The 7430-nt window shown below is 34.7% G+C and overlaps 1 pseudogene; it reads left to right on the top strand.

The window, feature by feature from the left end:
* Positions 1–1161: 1161 nt before the first annotated feature.
* LOC103930418 lies at positions 1162–4540 on the top strand (annotated as a pseudogene).
* Positions 4541–7430: the final 2890 nt, after the last annotated feature.

The following is a 7430-nucleotide window of genomic DNA, read 5'->3' as shown; positions in this document are numbered from 1 at the left end:
GCAAAAAGCAAGGCATAATCCTTGGACGAGAAGCTAACTTTGGTGAAGAACTTGAGTGAGGCACCAGAGAAATGCCAAGGTCATTTGAATTAAGGTGAAATTTTGATGAATCACCATTGATTTTTTTTAGAGAATTTGATTCAATACCTATAGAGGGGGAGATTGAAACACTACACATGACATTGCATGGAAGGCCAAAATGAAGGAATTTTCCCATTTGATAATATGTACGTTCTTTTGAAGACACCCCTTTCATATAACACTCTCACATTTGAATTTTTTTTGTTTTGATTTTGGAAAGAGGACAAAAAGAAGAGAATTGGCACATGGTCCAAATTATAGAGTAAGTAAAGTCACTACCACTCAATTAGGACTAATGCAACATTAAATTTAAGAACACCACTCGATTTGGATGATTGGAAAAATGATTTTTCAGAGGCCATCAAGATAATAGGAAGAACCTTTGACATCACAGTGAATAATTATCCAAGGATAATCTAAAAAATATCATGAATGTATGACTGTTAAACCTGGAAGCAAAGCTATTCAAACAATTCAGTTCATTGCAAAAAGACCAATAGACCATCAAAGATCTTCGTACCTTCGGTTACCTAGGGCTTTAGTCAATGTGTCAACTAGTTGTTTTCAATTAGCACAAAGTTTAGTGTAAGAATCTTAGCTTCCACTAGATCTCTAAGGAAGTGATACCTAATGTCAATGTGTTTGATTCTCGGATGTTGAACAAGGTTCTTAGAGATATCAATTGCACTCATATTATCACAATAAACAAGAAAGGTGGATTGAGATATACTGTAATCACTGAGCATTTGTTTCATCCACATCAGTTGAGTGCAACAGCTTCTGGCAGCCGCATATTCTGCATTGGCAATAGATAAAGAGACATAATTTTTCTTTTTGCTATGCCAAGCAACCAAATTGTTCCCAACATAGAAAGATCCCCCTTGAGGTCCTCTTTCAATCATCAATGCACCCAGCCTAATCGGCATCAATGTACCCAACCGGGTTTATGTTAGTGTCATAAATGTAGTAAAGTCTATAATTAGTGGTCTCACCCAAGTACTTAATGACTCTCTTGACTGCTTGTAAGTGAGACTCCTTGGGATAGTTTGAAATAGTGCACATACCCTAATAGAAAATGTAATGTCTAGTCGACTAGCAGTCAGGTAGAGTAAGCTTCCAATCATGCTTCTATATAGAGTCTGATCAACATCCTTGCCACTTAAGTCTTCGTGAATTTTGGCACATATGCTTATGAGAGATCTAGTAGCTTTTGAACCTTCGAGGCTAAACTTCTTCACTAAGTTCTTGGCATACTTTGTTTGAGAGATGAAGATACCATCCTTTTCTTGTTTCACTTGAAGTCCAAAGAAGTAGTTTAATTCACCAACCAAGCTCATCTCAAATTTACTTGTCATCATATCGATAAATTGTTTCACAAAAGAATCAGAAGTAAACCCAACAACTATGTCATCCACATACAGTTAAGTAATCACAACATAAGATTTAACTTTCTTAACAAACAAAGTTTTATCAACAGAGGCATAAGTATAACCATGAGTATGAAGATGGGAAGATAACCTATCATACCAAGCACAAAGGGCTTGTTTAAGATCATAAAGAGCTTTCCTTAGTTTGTACACCCTATCTAGCTTGTGAGGATCCTCAAAGCCTTTTGGTTGTTCCACATAGACCTCCTTATTAAGATATCCATTAAGGAATGCTGTTTTGACATCTGTTTGAAAAGGTTTAAACTTTAAATGGTGTACAATAGCATAAAGAAGTCTAACTAATTCAAGACGAGCAACAGGAGTGAAGGTTTCATCAAAATTTACCACCAGTGGTCTCGCATGTATAGGAAGACTTTCGTTAAATGGTTCGGGATGAAGCCCCGACTGACAATATCTGACCCGGATATGATCAAGGAAATCCTTTTCAATTCGGGTAGGTCGTTTATAAAGATACTGTTTACACCTTTAACTAAGTTTTTGCTCGGTGATTGGGGGCTTGTTGGGCTCGAGGGCGATCAATGGGCCTTTCACAGAAGGATTGTAAACAACACCTTCAACATGGAGCATGTCAAGGTGAAACTCTTCCTCTCGAGTAATCTTCAGCAATGTCATGTAAAATTATAAATTTATTTATTTATGCATATTATGTTGTATGTTCATATTATCTATATTTATTTATGCATATTATGTTTTAGGATCATAGCATATCAACTACTTCATCTGGTCATATTATAACTAGAGGATGAGTAACATAACTTCATAATTTGATTGTGACACTAAAAGTTACTCAGTGGAACCAGAACATCGAAATTAGTTAAGCAATAAATAAATGGCTAGAAATTTGATTTGATATTCATGATTATACACCAATCGTGATGTTATTGTGTTCTAATACTACAAAGTTGGGTTCTGGAGATTGTGGAAAGTACAATAAATATGTTGGAGAAATGGAGAAATGGGAGGACATAAGACAAGGGGGAGAAGAGTTTGAGTTGGATGTGCACAAAGAATTTCATGAGCTCTTAGGGGATGTCATATTGAGGACTGCTTTCGGAAGAAGTTTCAAGGAGGGAAAATGTGTTTTCGACTTGCAAGAACAACGCATGCATCTTTTCATTAAGGCAATAAGGAGCATATACATTCCTAGATTCAGGTGAATGTAAAAAAATATAACTGATTCAAACCTCGTTTATATACTCTCACTGTTGTCATTTGAAAGATAACGTAGTTTATATGCATGCTAATTACTGAGATATTCTTAATTCATCAAGATAGTTCTCGATGAATGCTTTTTTTGGCATGCAAGTTTTTGCCTACCAAGAGTAACAGAGAAAGGTGGAGATTAGAGAAGGAGAGTAGTGAATCCATACGGACATTGATTGCAAAAATGGCAAAAGGAAGGGAGATTTGAGAAATCTCATTAATCTGTTAATGACGCCGTACAAGAAAAGAAGTATTCCACGTTTTCAGAGACAATCAGCTTCCAGTTGTAGAGAATTTGAATGACTTAAGATTGTAAGTTCATTAAAATCTTTAATTTAGCCAGCTTAAAGAAAATCAAATCCAATTAGTTAGAATCAAATTATCAATGCTGGCAAGAAGTTGATGTTTTATGCATTGGATAAAAGTAGACGTTGTATGTTTACACAATTAAGCTGCTAGATCCTCTCATTTTGTTTATTTTCTCACTTTTTAAATAGGTGACTATGATTGTTAATGAAACACTCAGGCTTTAACCTCTAACCGGTATGCTTGCGAGGCAAGCAACAAAGAAGGTTAAGCTCGGGAGTTTGGAAATTCCTGTTGGTGCACAAATTTATTTGGCGTTGGTCGCTCTCCATCACGACACAAATATATGGGGAGAAGATGCTAAGGCATTCATTCCATCAAGGTTTTTAGAGCCTCAAAGGCATTCAGCCTCGTTCATCCTATCTGGCTTGGGGCCTCGAATTTGTGCAAGTCAAATTTCGGTCGTGGTTGAAACAAAGCTAACGTTGGCACTCATCATCCAATTGTATTCTTTCACAGTGTCACCAACATATGTTCATGCCCCAATGCTATTTTTAACTTTAGTGTTGCTCCGAACGCTTTTGCTGTTAAGTTTTGGGTATTTTACATACCCGTTAACCTTACTCTCTACCCATATGATACTTCGTTTGTATATATTTTCGGGGGATTGTGAAAAGTACTTGGATCTGGTGTCTACTCTAGTGGTTCAGAGTTCAGCTTCCTCCGAGGATGTGACGGTGGTGACGGTCTGTTTTATGCTACTTGAAATTATGGTTTTTTTGTTGTTTGTTGTTGCAACCTTCGGGCCTATGTTTGTGAGGTCCTTCCATTATATCTTGGATTGCAGCTCTTATTTTGCTTGAACCTTTTACTTTATCTGTTGTTATTTACCGGATTCCTTTTGATTCTTGTACTAATTTTTTTAATATAATGAAAGTTCTGTTGACCAAAAAAAAAAAAGCATTAAAACGTTAACCAATTGCTAACTTAATAAATTCTTGATGCTGACACGTTTATGTGTACGTCAGATTCTAACAAATGACAAGTAAAAGAGTATATGGCGTCAAGCCCATACTTTTTAATAGGACGGTTGGGCTGACATAGGGTATAATGGAATTGGACTGGACCAAAAACAATGGCCTAAGCCCAACCTTACAAAAATATCGTTCTTACCAATCTAGAAAACGATGGTGTTAGCACCAACTTTTTTTTAAATTAAAAGTACCTAATTGCTTTGGTGGCAAGGAAGCAGGTGGATCTCCTTCATGAGATGGTCTTTCATGCTCGAACCCTCGCCATCTCTTTCGTTTTGGTGAATTGTCTTGACTTCTTTTCTTCTCGACAAATTTATAAATTCATTCAGATCTCAAAAACGCTCGAGATTCTCGATTCATGAGTAGTGCTAGACTTGTCGACATTGTATAGTTGAACCAAGTTTGGACCTGATTCAGGGGACGTTGTCAATCCACTCAGTTGCAATGGGAGCCTATACCAAGCCATGATATAGGAGGATAAAATTTAGTACTGTTTTTTTTACCTTTTTTAAAAGGGAGACAACTAGTAGCAAACCATAATCATCTACCTCTTCCGGGCCCAGAGAGTTGTGTGTGTAATAATTCCATAAACTCAATGAGTTGTCTGGATTTGCCATAAGTGAACTTGGTGGTCTTACGTTAGGCAGTTTTGATAGTTTTGCAATATGCGAGTTTGGTCATTTTAAGGTTCATTTGGTGTTTTTCACCATAGTAATGGAGTGCTAATGAACGATGCTTTGGGATCGTTAGGTGTTTGTAGCTGCAATGCCCTTATATGCGGACCATATATAAGCATGGCATTTTCATATCCCACAATTATTATTTTTTTTATTTGCTTCTAAAAAAAAAATTAATTGTGGAATATGAAAACGCCATGCTTCACAATTATTTAGTTTTGAGATCTTTGATCTATCACATGGTCTTGTAGCACTAAATTCATTGACTTCTGTAAATCCTTCGTTTCTTTAATTATATTCTACATATGAGATTATTATGTTATATTTTTTTTGTACAAGTCCTTCATTTGTGTTAAATCTTGTATATTTCCATTTGAATAGAGAAATATGTCGTATTTTCTTTAAAACAACTCAATTAAATCTGAAGATTTATTTTCTCATAAAATTTTTAGAGGCCTTATCCGTTTCATTTATATATAATTTATTTTTTCATAAAATGTGCAGTATCATTTATATTTATTCATACTGTCCTCCAATCTTAATGTCAGTTGTATATAAAAGATGGGAACGAAAGTGCAGAGTGGAATTAAGTTTGGATTTGGATCCCATCCGGATCCTCTTTGGAAGGATCCTAGTAATCTTCACATCTTATCCGTTTATCGCACATTGTGCGGTCAGAAATCATTTCGAATTTTCTTATTTAAAATTAAACACAAACAGTACTTAACTAAAGCTGATCGCATGATTTACGATGAATAGATAAGATGCAAGGACCCTCTCTGGATCCTCACAAAAAGAATACAAAGAGAATCTGGAGATAATCTTCATCCATTAAGTTTGACATCTTCAACAGTTTTGCCTGCAAAATAGACTTGGTAAAGATAAGACAGTGTCTTTTGTATTTTTATTTTTAAAAGAAGCTCATTCTGGAATAAATGATAAATATTGCCATACACACGTAATTTAGACTTAGTGCATGTTAAATACCAAAAACATTATTGAACGAAACAATTTTAAATCATACAAATAAAGCATGTACATTTTGCCTTTCGTCATGTCCACAAGCCAATGTAGACTTGTAAAGTGAATTGTTGAACTCTGATTGCATGATGAACCTCGTTTTGGATCTGATTAATGAGGAATTAGATTAAATTAAATAGAGAAAGAGTCGACATAATTAATTTTTAAACTTATTTATCTTTTTTTTCTTTTTTTCTTTTTTTTTTTTGGGGGGGGGGGGGGGGGGGGGGGGGGGGTGGTTGGGGAAGCGATAGTTAGACTGTCGTAGTTACCTTTTGTTGACTTGTTTCTCTTCGAATTTATAAAGAAAATAAACGTGTTGGATAATTCATGCAAAACAGAGTTTGCCCGACTAGTTGTTTTCACGTTTGTAGTATCCCTTGTCAAGTTAGACCTAAACCCTGATAATAAAAAAGTTGAGCGTACGATTAGAGAAAGATTTTTATAATATCGATATACTGTTATCATAATATTATGCGTAATTTTTTATTTTTACATGACATTATATTGTTGTCACATAATGTTGCAATTAATAATGACAATATTTATGCATGAAAGTTGCTCTCCAGCAATCCATAACTTAATATTTAATGTGGTAGAAACTAACACACAAATTAAACTCTTTAATTATGCAATTGTAGTATGAGTAAGTAGGGATCATTCTATTCCGGGGATTAGAAGGGATGCTAATCAACACAAACTAAACTTATAAAACTGAAAACCAAGTTAAACTAACAACAAAACAATGAGGGGGGAGATTTTGGACAAATTTAATTAAAACAAAAGTAAATAGCAGCAATTAAATTGAATTGTAAAGGGAATATGGGTGAAAAGCTAGCTAGATAATTCTTCTCCACACATGCACATAAATCGATTTCCAGTTATTCTTTCTATAACTATGAACTGCATGATACCCCTGCTAGGAATTTACTTAACACAATCATGACTAGTGACCTTTACTGCTTGCAAATATAAATTCATAATGATTAGATGAAATTTCCTTGTATTCTAGCATCAAATCCTTGCATGCAAACTAAGTGTGCACCCTTAATAAACATACAAGAATAAGTTTTCTATAAAGCATATAAGTAAATCGCATTCATGTTTTATGAAACAATAACTGGATGTAATCAATTCATATAAAACATATGTTCATGGCTTCGAATTCACCTCTAACTAAAAAGAAATTTAGTTACACATGTCTATCGAAATTGAAAAAAAATCTAAAATAAACATTAAAACTAAATAAGGATAGAAAGAACTCTAAAAATTCCAGCAACTTCAATGGATGAATGGTAGGCATGGCACAATCTTAATCTCTGTAGGAACTTCATAAATATAGGGGAAAATGGCTGAATCCAAGGAGGAAAGGGTTTTGAGTTGTTTGGATGGATTATGACTCCTAGAATCAGATGGGAAGTATTGAGAATAGGATAAGGACTCCTTGTGCAGCTGGAGATAATATGAGATAATGTTGGATAAAGTGGGATAATGTTGGATAAGATTAGATAGGATAAGATAAGATGTGGATAAGATAAGGTAAGTTTGGATAAGGTTGGATAAGATAATGTTTTTCCTTGTCTTCCAAGCTTCAATTCTAATTGCTCCAAATCTTGGCACATGTCTTCCACATGTTAAACACCTTTTAATCATCAAAAACG

This window comes from the organism of the source record quoted next, unplaced genomic scaffold (genome assembly GCF_019419815.1).
Source record: "Pyrus x bretschneideri cultivar Hongxiangsu unplaced genomic scaffold, Pyrus_bretschneideri_v1 Contig8, whole genome shotgun sequence".
In the NCBI taxonomy this organism is placed as follows: domain Eukaryota; kingdom Viridiplantae; phylum Streptophyta; class Magnoliopsida; order Rosales; family Rosaceae; genus Pyrus; species Pyrus x bretschneideri.
The sequence above is the reverse complement of the archived record's forward strand: the minus strand, read 5'-3'. Positions and strand labels throughout refer to the sequence as shown.